The sequence below is a fragment of the Pempheris klunzingeri genome, chromosome 20, assembly GCF_042242105.1.
Source record: "Pempheris klunzingeri isolate RE-2024b chromosome 20, fPemKlu1.hap1, whole genome shotgun sequence".
In the NCBI taxonomy this organism is placed as follows: domain Eukaryota; kingdom Metazoa; phylum Chordata; class Actinopteri; order Acropomatiformes; family Pempheridae; genus Pempheris; species Pempheris klunzingeri.
Window position 1 is genome coordinate 17053797 of NC_092031.1, and position 17956 is coordinate 17071752.

General features: G+C 39.8%; 1 protein-coding gene across 2 annotated transcripts in view; it reads left to right on the forward strand.

Annotated features, from left to right (window-relative positions):
- Nucleotides 1-17956, forward strand: part of LOC139219850 (zinc transporter ZIP11-like) — a 102917-nt gene that overhangs the window by 40713 nt on the left and 44248 nt on the right. The window lies entirely within an intron of this gene.

A 17956-nucleotide genomic window follows, 5' to 3' on the forward strand; every position in this document is an offset into this window, starting at 1 on the left:
TAGTGTGTTACTAATGGTAACCTTTGAGACTGTGGTCCCAGCTCTCTTCAGGTCTTTGACCAGCTCCTCCCGTCTAGTTCTGGGCCGATCCCTCACCTTTCTCATGATCATTGATACCCCATGAGGCGAGATCTTGCATGGAGCCCCAGACTGAGGGAGATTGACAGTCATCTTGAGTTTCTTCCATTTTCTAATAATTGCACCAACAGTTGTTGCCTTCTCACCAAGCTGCTTGCCTGTTGTCCTGTAGCCCATCCCAGCCTTATGCAAGTCTACAATTTTGTCCCTGGTGTCCTTAGACAGCTCTTTGGTCTTGCCCATGTTGGAGAGGTTGGAGTCTGATTGATTGAGTGTGTGTCCACACACTCAATCAATACACTCAATTTATACAGGTAACAAGTTCAAACAGGTGCAGTTAATACAGGTAATGAGTGGAGAATAGGAGGGCTTCTTAAAGACAAACTAACAGGTCTGTGAGAGCCAGAATTCTTGCTGGTTGGTAAGTGATCAAATACTTATTTCATGCAATAAAATGAAAATTAATTATTTAAAACTCATACATTGTGTTTTTCTGGATTTTTTTTTTTTAGATTCTGTCTCTCAAAGTTGAAGTGTACCTACGATAAAAATTACAGACCTCTCCATTCTTTGTAAGTGGGAAAACTTGCAAGATCTGCAGTGTATCAAATACTTATTTTCCCCACTGTACATCTAAGTGATAGATACATTTAAAAAATGAAATTTCATATTAATTTGAATTATATTAATAAGTATATAATTCACATCATGTACAGCAAAGATAGACACACAACCCCTTACATGTTACTGTTTCGGTGACCCTTGAGGACAAACAGTAGACACCCCTCTTCCCTGTGGTTAACACTGAGCGCCATTAAGTGCTTCATTAATTTCGAGGTGTTGGCAGTCCTGACAGTTATTTTCCTGTCACAAATATTGCGCTCAGCACTGTTGCTGTCAATTAGATACACTGTTTATGCAAAACTGTTTACCTCCAGACAGCCAGGAGATTAAGGCACAGTGACGTCTGGACAGGATTGTTTTTCTCGCCCGTAGCAAGCAGCTACTTAGCTTAAGATGTACCATTCAAGTATCAAAATGTGGCGCCCAGCGCATGTTTTTACATAGGGAAGTAGCTGGCGGTGTCTGTGTGACTCAACACTTCTGTAAGCCAGTTTGCATGCTTCTCAGACTACTCCACCCGCCGCTGCAGGACAGAGGTTCCCTGTGGCAGAAAGAGTTTCAGCCCACACAGACACATGCACACACAAAGTGAGATGCTCTGAGTGTACGCTCCTGGCAGTGCTTTGATGGTAAGGTATTATCAGATCAAAGCTGTCCTCAAGGCCTCTTCGCTGAAGGAATACTTGCCCTATGCCCTTTTCTGGAACTTGTTATCTTTGATCAGATAGAATGGCCAGCAGGTCGCTGAGTAGCTCAGTCGAGTCACCAAAGAGACTCACCGAGGCCTTAGTGCGGGGACGGCAGACAGCCCCATGAGAGTGGATTTACAAGGCGGCATGCTCGTCCTGGTAAGCTCTCAGACTGTGAAGGTATGAATGCATACACAGCCACACACACAGCAGCTTGATTATATTCATGCTCCTGCATTTTTCTCTCAGCATTCTGCTCCCAAAGATTTTATTAACCCTACCGCTTTACCATCAGGACGCATCATTTTCTGCTACGTTTTTCCCATTTAGCAGAGTATTCACTAACACTGCAGATGTAAGTAAGCTACTGTTGAGTGCAAGACAGTTTCATACCTGCAAATCTGTTGCCTTTTGGAAACAATCACTGTTGTGGCTGTTAAGCCGGTAAGACAATCATGTGATTGTGTCTGAGTGACTGAGGAGATGATGACTTCGTCCAGGGTTTTTAGCAGTTTTGGATACAGCACAGCAGTTTGGAATACTGTTATGAAAGCAGTGAATCTGGTAGCTTCCTGCTACGCTTGGGTGTAACTAAAACTCCAGCCAATAAAGTCATCACAAATTAGTCCACAGTCACACTTGTTCTGCCTTTCCTGTCCTATCAAATCAAACTGCCTTACTCACCATAGCTGATAGTCCCTGGTTTTCACTTCAGATTAATTCTGCTCAAATATCAGTTTTTGACTTTTAAATAGAGTTCAACTGAAAAACGTATTAATCACAACTGAGAAAGTGACCTTTCAGAAATTGACACTTTAAATTATAGTCCCTAAGTTTTCAGTCCCAGCTGACGTGGCGACACCTGTGGTTACCGTGGTAACTGCTAAAACCACACTGCAGATATCAGAATGTGGGGGGCAGCAAACACGGCTGTGACTTTATCAGAAATATAAAAGAGCAACTGTTTTTGTTTACAGTGTTGCAAACTCATTTTGTTCTAATATTTATTTCCATAAAGACATGGTCAACCACGATCTAAGGTCATGTTGCACAATGGCAAGTGTAGTTTTGCTCAAAATGGCAGCACACAGTGAGACCGCTGTCAAAAAAGTGCAAAACTCTTTTTTTGTAGGCACATTTTTGATGAATAATTGCTCATTTTGGTGCCAAATACATTAGTCCTGTGGCCTCCTAACACTAAAAGCTGCTTAATTTCCCATTTGCATTGCTTGCTAAATTAATACAACTCTGTTTACTGTTCACTCTCTTTACACTGTATCAGAGAGGCTGATAACAATGAGATTACATGCATGCATTGTCTTTCTGTTATTCGCTTCTCCACAAGCCAATTTCAATCCCATGTGGAATGAGTTGACTCCCCTACTAACAATGGGAACAACTGTACACAGAGGTCATTGCTGAATACAAGTGCATTGAATGGTTTTTTTTGCAGAGATGTTCAATGTATTGAATGTATGGAATGTAGTCTTTCCCATTTCTACTCTATCCAATATAAAGTGGATGTACCACAATCCCTTGCTGTCCTATACATCACATTAAGGAAGTCATGGTACAGAAAGGCGAGACTATAAAGAGTTTGATCCACTGCTTCGACCATAATTCGCTGGACTAGAGCCAATGTGAGCTGTTACAAATCATGAAAAAGACAATTCAAGCAAAAGGTCACCAAGGAAAGCGGTAAGGTGGAATGGTGGAAAAATGGATGGATAACACATATCCCATATTTTTCCCATACTAAATACGGACAAATACAATTTCACTGTTCAGTGCCTATATTCTCCTCTTGGCCTTTCACTGTGTCTGTCTTCATCACTGGTCCACTTCATCCATGGGAATAATTCCTGAAAAAACGTGACGGAGTTTCACTTCTGTTCATCGATCTGCGTATTGATTCAGGTTAATTACCTGTTGTTATCAAATGCAAAGATAAAGTGCCATTCAAGGAGCTGAGAGAAAAAACGGGTGTCAGCATCTGTGTAAGTTACAAGGTGAAGAAGATGAAAACAAACATGTACTGGGGATGCTTAGTGTATCCATTATGTCTCTAAAGCTTGTGCTAATGGTCTGAAGAGAGCCGCTGCCGGCCCTGAAGTTACTGCTCCAACTGTTTATTTCCCAGTGAAGTAAAAGCTTGTTTTCTCATTTTCACTTTCTCCACAGAAATGTTGTTTTTCCGGCCTTGTATAGTTTGACGTTCTCATTTTATAAGGCTTTTCCTTCAGAACAAACCGTTCAAGATCTAACAAGGCAGCAACCAAAGAAATGACCCAACACTGTAAAATACAAGGAAACATGACAAAGAACTGGAGAAACATGTTAGGGTCAAGTGGTAGATTTTGCATAATACTGTATGATATGCGTTCTAAAGGCTAGTGAAAGTAAGTGTAGTAACACAGTAACACACACACACACACACCGTCTGTTACATTTATCATCAAGGTTTTTCATGTAGTGAGCTAAATTCAGTTAGCTCTCACATTTCTGAAGTCAAGCTCTTTTGTAAATAATATTCCATATAATTGATAGGGGAAAAAAAACGATGAGCTACTGATGAGGATGGGAGAGGAAATGAGGAGGAAAAGAGAGAGCTCTGACAGAATGAGATCACCTTAGAAAATAATGATGTGGCAGAGTCAGGATCTGTCACGTCTTTGTCTCTTTTCCTGGCGAAAAAAACCCATCCATTTTACTCGGTCTGTGGTCGGAAGGAAGCGCCGATTATGCTCAAATATCACGGAGAGTCACAACCATTTAACAGAATACCAAGTATATCAACATAAAGAAATCAACAAGCTCCTTAAAGCTTCTTCTTAACTGTATCTTCAGGGCTCTAATTAGCCATATTAAGACATAGATTGCAAGTCTTTAATTAATGTGAACCACCGTGACCCCAAATATTATATCGTGTTCATGACTGCATTATTGTGTGTTTGTTAATTCCTGCACTGATGGAATTTTCTCTTGAATGCAGCATAGATAAAATGATCTGGGTTTATATATCCTAATGGAGAATGAAACTGCTTAGCTCTGTTCTCAGCTTTGCGTGCACATACTTTTCTCTGTCATCTTTGTGCTAGCTGCATCTGCTAGTCTGCCACTTGTTGGCAGGATTTGAATCCATAACATCGAATTTGTATCTAATGGACTACGTGTGATGTGTTGGCATGAATAAGAGTGCAGAAAACGTCAACAAAAGAGAAAGAACAGGATTGTGGATGAATATAACTGCATTTTTGTAGATATGTGAAAACGGTATTGTATCGGGTTCCCCATTGAAAATCTCTCAACAAGGCGAGATGTCTTGTTCCCGAGGAGGAGAGGGTGAAGTATTTTGAGTACGCTCAAGGATGTTTTTCCATGTGTACTTCCAAATCAAACGGCGTTAAAGCAGCAGACATGCGTCAGGACTGTATAATAGGCTGATGCAAAAATAGAAACAAGTAAAAAGTTGAGAAAGAAAAAGTTTTATGTGCGGAAATCCACTGCTACATGTCAGAGAAGGGCCGGGCTAAAACACACATGAGAAGGCTGAATCACGTGAAACCTGTCTCTCTGATTGGAGGTAATTCAGAAAAATGGTTTGGTGTTTTTTTTTCTTTTGAAAATTTCATCATCACCCCCTGCAAATATCACTTAGGATTCTCCTTTTCTGTTCACACTGTCCTCTGTTGAGACTCCATAGTCATTATGTAATAAGAAATTCTGAAAAACTGAACTGAAAAGCATAAACTTGGATTTTTACTTGTTGAATTTTATAATATCCACTCTTTCTGTCACCTGAGCAAACTGATGCTTCTTTTACTGCCCAGACATGGAGAGTATGTCTATTTATTCCTCAGAATCATGTTACCCAGACCTGTGAGAGATAAGTGGCCTGTGTATTGGAATCATGCATGAACAATTCACCTCGCTTGGTTTCACTGGCATCCACTCATTTGGTGACAGTACAGTGAATTTGTCATTATTCACCACTGACGTGTTTCTGTTTGATCCAATATCAGTGGCACGCCGTGTTCTTTCCATCACAAGAGGACGGCAACAACTCTTGTGACAAGTTGACCTTGGGTTTGGTTGGTGGTTCAAATCTGGGGCAGAGGAACATCTTAATTGAGAAAGAACCACTGCTGAAGTTCTCTTTAGGAAGTCCCTGTTGTATCAGTGAAATTAAAACAAGGATCACATTTTACCCTCATGAATAACTACAGGAGGCAGTCAGCACAACTGTGATGAAAGAGTTACCAGCAGGTGTCTGTGCCCAGCTGATCTTTGTAACGTAACATTGAGTTTATTGAATATTTTAACTACTTTTTAATCTTTTAAACTCCACTTGCACACTGCTGTCCAGGGTTAGGGTTTGGTGTTTCCAGTAAATTCTTTTTACTTTCTCAGACCAACTTCATGGCACAAAATTTGCAATATGACATGGATACCTTCCTTAATTATTTAAATCTTCTGACCGGACACCAGGATTTACCCTTTAACTGATCTTGTGTACTTTTCTGACACCAGTGAGCTGATCATTTGCAGAATAGAGACTAGAAAATCTCCAAACCCCATTTTTTATTATTAAAAACTGTTTTGCAAAAAGCTTAAATCCCTTTGTGTACTGTACTACTCTCCACTATCTCATTTTCTTTGATCTTTCTTTTTCTCTGGGATCCTTTTCATCCCTAAAGAGACTTGGATCACTATGTGTTTTTAACTGTGTCTGTGTGTTTGTGAGTGAAAATACTCCTCTGGGGCTGTATTGCTGACACATCCCTACTGAAACTCTGTCTTATCTTAACTGTGATGATATGGGTTAGGACCTGATGGTGGAAAAGGACTTAAAGAGATTTCAGATAGCTTCTTGAAGATTTGCTTGTTACTATTTTAAATTTAACCTCGGGTGTATCCTCAGGAGTGTTTGTGGTTCAACGGCCATATATGCACTTTGTTGGTATTTCTGAAATTCACAGGAAAGGCTAACTCACAGTATGGTTGTAAATAGTTTCTCAGCCTGTTTCTGCTTTTGACTAAGAGCTTTGATATTTTGGTAGCTGCGGCAGGAGAAAAGTATTGTGCTTTCGAAAGGATCTGTGAAGACAGTAAACCTCATCAATACATCTAAAGTCTTCCAGATTGGCAAACATACTGTTTCTTAGTAAAATCTTTTGTATTTTTTTATTGTTTACTTAAGAGATCTTGGTTTAGAGCTTAAGTTAAGAACAATTCCTGACGGTCACTCTATCAGTCCCTGATTTAATTTTGTTAACTTGTGTAAATTTACATCGTGTCATTATTTAGTACCTGATGTTTTTCTAGTGCAGAATTACTTTGTGACTTAAAGTTATAAATCACCCTGTTTTTGGACCGCTAACCCTGTGCAGGACTGCCTTTGCACTAATTTATCAGTGGTCCTCATGCTATGATGTAAAAAGGCCAACTAAATGGCTTCTTTATCCAAACTGTGGCTTTGTTTGGCTGCACTGTAAACTGATACACCAATTGCTCCCTTGTAGTAACTCTGACTGTTTACTAAAGACGTTTTCATGCAGTGTTAAACCACATTTGCTGTTAGCACAAGTAACCATGGGTGTCTTCAAATATCCCAGATCGGAAGTCTACAGGATTGTAACTTTCAGTTTTAGATCAAAATACAACTTTAAAAGCACTTAATATAAATGATTTTGGACATCATACAAGAAAATAAATCCATCTATATACTGTCCCAATAATCATTAAATTGAGAGTCATAGGACATAATGAGTAGAAAATATATACAGGATCCCCTAGACGCTCCTGCATGTTTCTTCCTGTTTGGAACACATCACATGCAATGAAGATAACAGGGTCTGTTTATGAGGAAAAGATAGAAACTTAAATGGGTTGGGTATTGGATCCTTAAGATTTATCGCCATATACAAACACAATCTCATTAAACTCATTAATTATTCCAGCCGGCATTCCACTAATTACCCATCTCAACCTGGTCCCTCGTGTGTGTTTGGTTCATTTAATTTGTGTGTGCATGCATTAAAAGGCTGTACTTCCTTTGATTCCACCGTTTCATGTTTTCAAAAGCTTCTTCTTCAAATCACTCTCCAACTTTCTCATTGCAATAAGAAGAAAGGTTTTAAGTGGTAGATCAAAGAGATGTAACTGTTTGACAGCAGACCATTTAAAGAGAAGAGTCGACCTTCAATCTTTGCTTTTCATTTCTTTTTTGTTTTCCCTTTCATATCTTTTCCCGGCTGCTTTGTAAGTTTAAGGTTGTCCTCTGAGCCCCTATTTTCTGAAATTTTTTAGAAATTTAAATGGTCATGATTGGATTTCACTGCCATCTTTGTGTATGTAAAAACTAGCACAAACTCCAATGATTAAACATGCAAAGCTTGCTTGGCAACGATGTTGGCTTTGAGTTTTCTGATGTCCATTGTGGACATCTATGACGCTTTCTTCTTGTGCTTTTATGTCACAATTCGAAACACCCAGACGCAGAATCACCAGACAGAGGCTGGAGTAAGGCAACACAGTGGCTTTACTCAGGGGTAAAGGCAGAGAAATGTACAGTTTGTCCCAGAAGTCAAAAACCATAAATCCAGGCAACCAAGCAGAAGTTCAAGATGTCAGGCAGAGGTCAGAAATCCAGGAAATCATAGAAAGAGACAGGTGGGATACGAAGTAGGCTAAGAACTAATACTGATCTGGCAAAGAAGTAGACAGACTGACAAACTGAGAAAATGCCTTTTGAGTGTATGCCTGTAAGCTTGAATTCACAGTGTTAGCGATTGAATCCAGGGTTTGGTGGGGGTATCTCTTTAATTCTGTCAAATGTGCGCCTTCCATCATGTCTCCAAGCCAGTTGCTTTACAGGATGTCAGTTTGACATCATCATCATCATTATCGCCATCCTCACTCAGATGTCAACAGGATCCACACCTTATTACACACACGACGACGTGTGCGCTCGCAAGCGTGTGTGCTGGGTGTTGTTAATGTCAAAACAATACTTTAGTCTCCACCAGACTAATAACTCATTAATTAAGAGCTGAGTGCCAGACCAGGGGACATCATTTTATCTGGCAGGATGTCAGCCCACATGCACACACACACACACACACACATCAGCCCATGTACGCACATACATGGTATACACACAATTTCGTGTCGTCTTTGGTGAGGGCTGATCAATAATGACATGTCTACTTTTTTTGTGTGTGTGTGTGTGCGTGTTTGCTTTGTTGATGAGGCTTTCATGTGACAATGATTAATCATGTTGTAAGTGAATGCAGCTTTTCTTTGAGTATCCTCACATCCTGTCATTCAGATTCTGTCCCTCAAACCCTTTTGATTCATCATCACACATACATACATTTTCTGGATCAATGACATGGCTGCAAATGACCGTGTTGTGTTGAAGCGCTGTGTTGAGATTACACATCTAGGTGTATTTGGCCTTTGTACAAACGTCAGCATGGTAACACTTGGTTTGTGCAGCGTTGATGGTCAGCTATCAGGTAACAGAGAGCAGATGTTTGACAAAGTTACTCTTGTTTGTTGGCTGCATCTCTACATGCAGTGTAATCTGAACCCTGACCTCAGTACAGGGTTCAGTTTCACACCAAATTAGGTAAAAGTCAAGAGACCTTTCGACTTAGATGGAGCAATCCTAACCATCACCTGATGGAAAAGATTAATGCATTATTTATATGGTAACACTTACAGACTGCGCTGCACTAATTAAACAAATTATTTGCAGGAATACATTGCCAAACATCACACATGCAAATTCAAGATCCCAAGTTGACCTTTTCTGTCTTCAGAAAGGAAAAAATGAAGATGAAAACGTGTGTATGCTCCCAGAAGGTTATGTTAATTTAATTACAGTGTGCATTACAAAAACCAGTGACATGTTATCATTTTTAAATCAACAAATTCAAACGTGCATGCAGTGATGAATATGTACATTTCTTGCAATTTAGGAAATGCAATGGCACTTGACACTTTTTCCAGCCGGTTGTTTGGTGTTGATTCCAGGTCTTTTATGTTGAATGACGAAGGCTTTATGAATCTTGGAAACGTCAGCCAGTTAGCACTCAGGGCAGACTGATCACATGCGGCTGTGATGAACATAAATAGGCTCAGACGAAATAGATGTTGATCAGCACAAGTTCTGACTTGAGTTTGCTCGGTCTGACCACTTTCTCAGCATTCCTGTGATCCATCAAGAGAGACACACAGAGTCAATCGAGCATTGAGCTGCAGAAGAGAGTCATTTATCCTCCTTGCTTGGTCGCTATCCACTCTGTCTTTGTCATAATGATGGTTTAAGCCATCCCGACAGGGCTCACTTCTCAATTTTAAGCTTTAATGAACCATCTTTGCTGTCGGGGGTGATCATTTTCGGAGTGAAACTAAATGGGGCAATGCATAACTGACCACAGATATGTTATAGAGTTGAATTTGTTGCTGTTTCCTGAAACCATCCAAAATGAGCAATGTGTCTGCTCCAGCCAGCGCCATTTATTTGCATATTAATGTGCTTACTCAACGCATAATGGTGAGGATGCAGTGAGAAAAGGCTTTCCGTCTCATTGTATCTTTCCCTTGATTATTTCTAAATGTCAGATGTTCAGTCAGAGTAGAAAAGGCCATTGAACTGTTGGGCCTCTGTGGCCAACATCATTGGCTAAAATATCCGACAGTGAAGAGGATGGCAGAGTGACTGGTAATTTGCTAGAAAAACAAAACGCTGTTCAACATTTATTTAAATGCAAATGAATCATTAAAACTGCAAATGAAAAAGGGCGATGCATTACAGCGGTCTGCTCTTAATACATGTGTGATACGGCTGCATTTATTTTAATAGCTTTGTGAATGGCGAATTGAATTTCTGTGGTGATTATAGCGTCGGGAGCTCCGCTAATAACAGTCCTGGTGACCTCTGTGTCAGCTGAAAGGTGGGAATTTGGATAGGAGGTGCTTTCGGATTCAGTACAAAAGTCGGTTTGAAAAGGGCAGTGACCCCAGTTGAAACAAATGAATTTACTGTAGAACGTGTCCCAAATTGAACAGAAAGTTAACCAGTGGTGCCATTTTCAAAGGTGAGAATTATCAAACTCACAATGAATCAAATTTTTACATTCAGATTTCCAAATGTCTCGCAATACGGATTCTTTTAACACATCTTTAAGAAGAGCTTTGTAAGGTGACAGATGGCAGCTACGTCCTACAAGATACTTGCAGGTGATTATATTACTAAACACCCAACTTGGCAAATTATACCTGATTAGATGTCCTCAGTTTCTTTGCAGCTGTTCGTGTTTGTTCGTCAGCACCTGCAAAGTACTAATGAAAATGTGCGCTCCTTTTCAAAAATAGCATAATTATAGGGAAGCCAGCTATGGAATTTTTAGTTGGCAGATTACACACCTACTTTGTTCACAGGTTATAACTGATCGTATGGTTGAGTGCTGCATGAGAGCTGAACTTGCTGGTGTGCGTTTATCATGTGTTGTCCCATTAAACTGGGCCAGTGTGATGCCACAACAAATTATCTTGCCAATCTTCACGGGTGACACTGCTCAAATGCAGGTGGCAGATTGATTTCATATTTGGATGTGACTGACTTGAGCAATCGTGCACTCCAGTTTTATACCTCTTTGATATAAACCAAATCATCACAATCATCAATGTTTGTATGGCACTCAGCTGTCACTGAGAATGTGTTAAATAATAATTCTGGTGATAGTCTATACTTTGGTATTGTCAACAGCAAAAACACCGCGTACAATGACGTGGCTCACTGATGTGTTTTAATAGGTAGGCTTTGGCTGCACAGGGAATATCACTTAGGCGTAGACGTCTCACCATTACAGTTTGTTATATATATATATATATACACTACTCACAAAAAGTTAGGGATATTCAGCTTTCAGGTGAAATTTCAGGATGAACCACCACCAATACATTTCCTGCTTCAGTTAGAATTGGTATTTAAACAGTCCTCCTCATCCTGCTGTTCACATTCTGACATCATGAGACCAAGACGACACCTAACAGTTGATCAGCAGCACCTCAACACTGGAGGCTTCAAACAGGAAGTCCTCAGACAGAAGTGTCCACTGAGCTTAGAGGGTCACAGAGTGTCATCAGGAGGTTGGAACAGTGATACAGAGACTGGAAGAGTCACAGAAAGGAGAGGAGGGGACGTCCTTTGGCCACATCCCAATTTTACGTTTACCCTCGTTTACCCTCCACTGTTGGTAGATTTTCTTTCAATAAATTGTTTAAGATGAAGAAATTACCATTGCATGCTGATACTTAAATGTCCTACTTTCATGATATAATATCACTGTAGCATTCACTTTTTACATTTTCCATATATTTCACCTGAAAGTCGAATATCCCTAACTTTTTGTGAACCCTGTATGTGATATACACGTGTGACAGTGTCATGACACCCATCTACTTTCTCTTATGTGCAGCCTGGAGCAGGACAATGTGAGTCTTAGTAGAATCAATTTAGTCTTTTCATGGGATTTTGATGACTGATGATGTCTGTGAGATAGAGAATGTTCCCAGTCTTATCCTTTCATAGTAGGTTGCTAAGAGGGACAATGCTGCATTGTATCTATCAGATGCAGCACTACCAAAGCTTGTGAAATGAGATAATTTGTGGCAGAAAATTGCAGATAAATGCATTGATGTGATATTTACATATGGCCCACGTTGCTGCACCATTGTAGATGCCTACACTATGTATACATTTGAGCCTGTTTGAAAGTATTGACTTTACCTTAGGAAGCCTTACATTTATTCTGGTAAACTGAACTTTGAGCTCATGTAGACCTTGTCTGAGTCAGTCTGTAAAGCATGCAAAGTGATCTGTCGAGCATCTCTCCAGGAACACACGTCCAGGCCTGCAGTATGCCAGATGGTCAGCATATTCGATTCTTGACCGTATCGTCAAATGTCATCGTCTCAGACAGTCATCGAACCTTTCAGCCCCCTCAGTTGTCCACATTTTTCTGCTTTGATTGAAATCTCTTTCTTAGATAAATATTAAATAATCTGTTTTCCTTGAAGACTTTTTTTGGGGGTGATGTGTGAGGTTTAGCACTACTTTAAAAAGTTGGTGTCAGTGATCAAGCACACTAAACCCGGTCAGTAGTCTGAGTGGAGATCGCAGCAGTGTATAAATCAGAGCGCACAAGTCATCGACGGAGTATCAGTGTGGGTGTGTGAACGCTGTGTGCTCGAGTGTGTTTTTGATGCAGTAGGGCAGTTACCACTTTGACGTTTTCCTCCTTTGTCTCAACTCCTGTCTCCCTCATCAAACTGACAAGTCCTCTGAGGCATCTCTCCTGCCGCAGCTTTCAAACAATGAATCACATAAACTTCAGACAGGTGGAAAAAGAGTCCACAGACAGTCCTGCCACAGTACCTGAAGAAGGCTCTTAAGTCATCAGCAGGTCCTTCTTGCTTGAAGAAAGTTTGGGTAGATACATGGAGCAGTTTGCTAGTGATATAGTAAACCATACTAACACTCTAAAAATTTCCGGTTTCACTTTGAAGAAGCAAGATAAAATCAACACAATTTATGTAGTTTTTGTCATTGGAAGTGCTGCCAATGAAATTAAACTGATATTGAGTGGGATACTGTCCAGGACCATGACCGAGTAAAAGAAAGAGTTTGTGGCTGCTTTTAGTGAGCTGACAAGTCAGGAGTGCTTGTAGAAGTTAGTTCATTGCTCTTATGACTTTTGTCTTATTCATTTCATTGCTAAAAACAAATAGGTCAGTGGTTGAGATGCTAACTACAAATAGCATGTGTACATTTTAGTTTTTTTTACATTTAATGTGTACAAATGGGATTTTTTTTTGTATTTTATTCTATATTTCATTTTAGATATAAAGGTAATATGAATGTTCTCACTTTTATTAAGCAAGAAGTCACAGGCAAAAATCTGTTTTACTTATTTTTTTGTGTCTAGAAGTTAAAGGTATCACTGTAATACATTTCTCAGAATTTAAGATATAATATATTCGTTTTGCAGCTGTTACTTTGACACCAGACTCATTTAAACGCTTGACTACAATGTTATATTAGGCGTAGTACCTCATTAGGGAACTTTTATATTGTGAAGCCTGTTCCGAACGTTTCCTGTAATAATGAGTGCATGTCAAAAACGTAGAGGGAGAGGTAGGCGAGAAAGCCGCCGACCGACCAGAGAACAAAGCGAGTGAAGGAGACAAATAAAACGATATTTGTTCATAGTTTCAATGCAGTTACATTTCAAAGCAGAAATAAATCACCATCAAACATCAAACACATCAGGTTATCTACTGTGCAGACAGGTGCTGTGAAGTTTGCAGTCTCCTTTCCCACTCTTGCGTGTCTCCTATTTATTCACTCATTACATTCAATTCAACTGTCATAGTCATGTAAAAAAAACATGACGAGAAAGACTCTGAGTCGTCTTGTCCTTGTGTGAAAACTGCAAATGGCATCGTCGTTTTAGAATCCGGCACCTGTGAGTGAGACTTTTTAGCTCCCTGTTTTGTTTGTCCTCAGTTTAGTTCCTCCACAGTTTCTGCAAGTGTTTGGAAAGAAGGGATGTAGTTTGGCAAATGGGTCACTGGTGAGTCACCAATCTCCAATCCCCAATCTCTCTTTTTCTAAGTCTCAGCAGGTTTATTTAAAGATAAATGGAAATCATTGGGAGGCAATTATTGCCTGGAATTGGAGAAAATCATCTAAAAAACAATTAATTCATTTTTTTATTTCAATCATTTTGTAGTGAATTGCCTCATTTTCTCTTTTCCCTTCTGTGGCGTTGTTTGCACACTTTAATTTATTTATTTTTTTTAACTTACTGAGTGAGTGATAAGCAGCTTGTCTCTCAGTAATATTCAGCAATAGTCCCGTCACTTTCTGTCATGTTAAGTGGTGTCATCAAACGTATCCGCGTGCCATCCTGCCAACTGGTGATCAAAGGGTTCCCATCTGACACCACAGTTAAAGACGCTTGAATCCGAGAGGTGGGGAGGGAGAGGTAGAGGTGACTCAGACTTCAGTGATCAACAGAGCCAGACCCCTGGGGGAAGCATTCTAACGGTGAGCTTGGACCTGCTGATGAGATTGTATCGTGGGTCGTCACCAAATGCCGGTGTCGCTTAATAACGTCCCCTTGACATGATACATGAGCGTTCTGTCATCCCACAAACACACACATGTTCAGCTGAATACACACTTGCACGCGCGTCGACGCACTCGGTACATGATGACATTCACCACATAAATAATAAACACGCTGGAGATGGTATATTTTTGCTCGCAGTAACAGATGCATGCAAATGTTCATGAAAACTGCAAAGGTAGAAAAGAATGAATTATTGACGTATTTAAATGAAGTCTCCTCAGCTGTAGCAACAGCTTGTAAAATGCATGTAATATTTAAAACTTTCTGCATATTAATTCCTAAATGTGTTCTGATGGATGAAATAATGGTACATATTCACAGCGACCACTCGTGCCTGTTGGCCAGGCTGCATTTAGTGTTTTAAGCCTAACAATGATACCACAACAGCCCAAAATGTCATGCACCACCACATTCATTAGTTTCTGCCTGAGCAAACTTCCTCCTCTTGTGTTTTTTTTTTCTTTTCTTTTTTCGTGTGTGTGTGTTCTGGGCTGCATCCTTCTCATACGCCTCATAGCCTCTGGTGTAAGTAATATTCTAAGAGCAAGAATGACAAATACAGACTGAAATGAATTCATGGCTCAGAGAAAAATGTTTCCACCACAATATTTTCTTTTTGTTTCCAGTCCTGCTCCTCTTGCTTATTGAAAAACATTTATTTCATGCATTCATCGTGTTATATTTCATAGCCAGTGCAAAAAAAAAGTGTTGTGTGCGCAGTCCTTCCGAAGTATTCACCTCCCTTGTAAGATCTCATGTAATATTGTCTTACAATATTGAAGATGCAAGTTACAAGGCAACGTTAAAAGATAATTAGAAAGACATGAGAACAAATACAATCAAGTAAAAAGCAAGGCACCCACTCAGACAGCCATATTACCTCGGGCTGGTCATTCCTCTCTGCACTCTTTAGTATCCAGATAGATTGAAAGAAGATTGAAAATAGATATAATTAAAACTGAAGTTTTTGCCCATTATTAGGGCACATCTAAATCACCACTTGTGCAGCCACTTGGTCTGAGAGTTACATGATGATAATTGGTGTGCTGTCAAAGGTGTTGTGTTTGATTGGAATGAACTGAAGAAAAATCTCAGAGGTAGGTAGAGAGGGAGGCCACAAAGACACCTGACAGCTCTGGAAGTAGTCCAGCATTAGAGGCTCAGACTGTTCATGGAACAACAGTTGGCCTGCTTCTTCAATCGCAGCTTTTTTTGGGAGAGCGACAAAGACAAAGATCTCACATGACATCTCTGATCTAGTTTCCAGAAGGCACAGTGAGGACTGAAGTCAGCTAGAAGAAGCTTCTGTGGTCTGAAGAGACCCAAATGGCCTTTTCTGGCCATCAGATGAAATACTACGTTAGACTGTACATTACAGGGAAATCCTGACAGAAAACCTGATGCAATCTGCAAGAAGCATGTGGTAAACATCAAGTTTTGCAGCAAGACACTCCAGCAAACACCAAAGCTACACCGGAAGAGCTTCAAAACAACAACATCAGTGTCCTGGAGGGACCTAGTCAGAGTACAGATCTCAGTCCAATCCAGAGATTTCAGCTGGAGAAGAATCTGAAAATTTGCGGTGTCCTGCAGTATTGCCATTCAAGATGCACCTGGACACTTTGTCTTATTTCCCTTTTACATTAAAGGGTCTTTTTTTTTGTTGATCAGTGCCACAGTAAACCACTGTAAATCCACTTTGAGGCAATAAGTATGTGTCCATACCAGTATTTATGCACATTTTCAACTCAGTGAATTCAGTACGAATAAAAGACCCCGAATGGAGACACCAGAAATTCAAAAACCTTTTTAGGCATGGCTGAGGTGGAAAGATTGGTTTATTGATAAATACAATGACAATTGGACTTCATTTGCTACATTTGGATGGAAACCTTGTAAATGGTGTAAGACAATAAAACCGTTGACATATTATAGACATGCTAGTGAAAGAAGTTCTCCGGGAGAAAAAAAAAAAGGCTTTTGTCCTCAAATCCTCTGTATCTTTTTGAGGAACGAGGCTGCAAAACACACTTCAGTGTTAAAAGATGAATTAACATTTGAAATTTAAATGCAATAGCAGTATATTGTATGCAGTATATTTATCATGAAGGCCTTGAGATTTTTTGCAACCGAAAATAATGTGCCACTATTCTAACAGTTATTACAAACATTCACCTTGAATCATTTCAGTATGTTTGGCCAATTGAAAAATGAATAACAAGCACATAATATTTAGTAATAGTCCATTATGTAATGGAAGTTACGTTAATTGATTTCCTTTTACTTGTTTGTCTACATGTGCACCTCACGATTGCAGGAAAACATGCAAATCCATTCTGTGCACGCACAAGCTCTCCCGCTACTTTACCTGCTTTTTAACCACCTGTGACGCACACACTACAGGGTGAAGGGGAGAGGAGGAATGGAGATGTTGCAGCAATGAAAGGGAGGAAACATGGATGTAAATGCTCTTTTTAGCGGTTACTTTTAGACCTTAGTCATCTAATGGCTTTCTAGTGAATATGGGCTCTCTGTTTTCACCAAATTAGCCATTAAAAAAAACCAGACTCAATTAAGCCCACTTCTGTTGACGACGCTGATTCAGTCATGTGTGCATTTGTTGGCCTCAGATGGTACTGGTAATGGTGTTTCTGTTGAAGTTTGAGCTTTGCTCTGAAATAAGTGAAATTTAATGACATCATACCGTGTACTGTAGTGTAACTGATCATCAACCAGATTGTTTTTTGTTTTGCCAGTAAATTAAACTAAAAGCAGCTCATTGTCCAAAAAATCTGGTGCTGCTGATTCACTTTGCACTTTGCAAGTTACTGTAGTAACCCAGTTTTGCATTTTAACATCCTATCTCAGTCATAGTAAGTCAAGTAATAAAGTAACATTGTAGGTAATAAACCCGATTAAGATGACTGATTATTGTCATGTTGCTGTTTTTTTTTTTTCTGTCTGTGCAAACTGTCACTGAAGTCAACATTGCAGATGAGCGTCATTCCTCACAGTTTGTGAGATCAATGAAAAAGAAAGGCTCACTGATGGGTGGTTGTTAAAACTGGGTGATTGGTGTTAACAATAGGCTGAATCCATCATTTTTTGGCAGGAGTGGAACTACAGTGTCTTACGTTAATTGAATTGTCTGCTTCTTCAAGCCACTTCACACAAATCTGTGTCAGGATGTAAGTACAAAGCAGTATAGTGCAGCACTGAGCCAGGGAAAATCTCATTATTCAGTTTCAAGCTTAAGTGTGTCCAGATTTATCACCAACGACTGATTATAAAAAGTGGACGTAACCACTGTGGTGCCACTCTTTGGTTTGTGGACTGCCGTTTTGAAGCCTTGAGTTC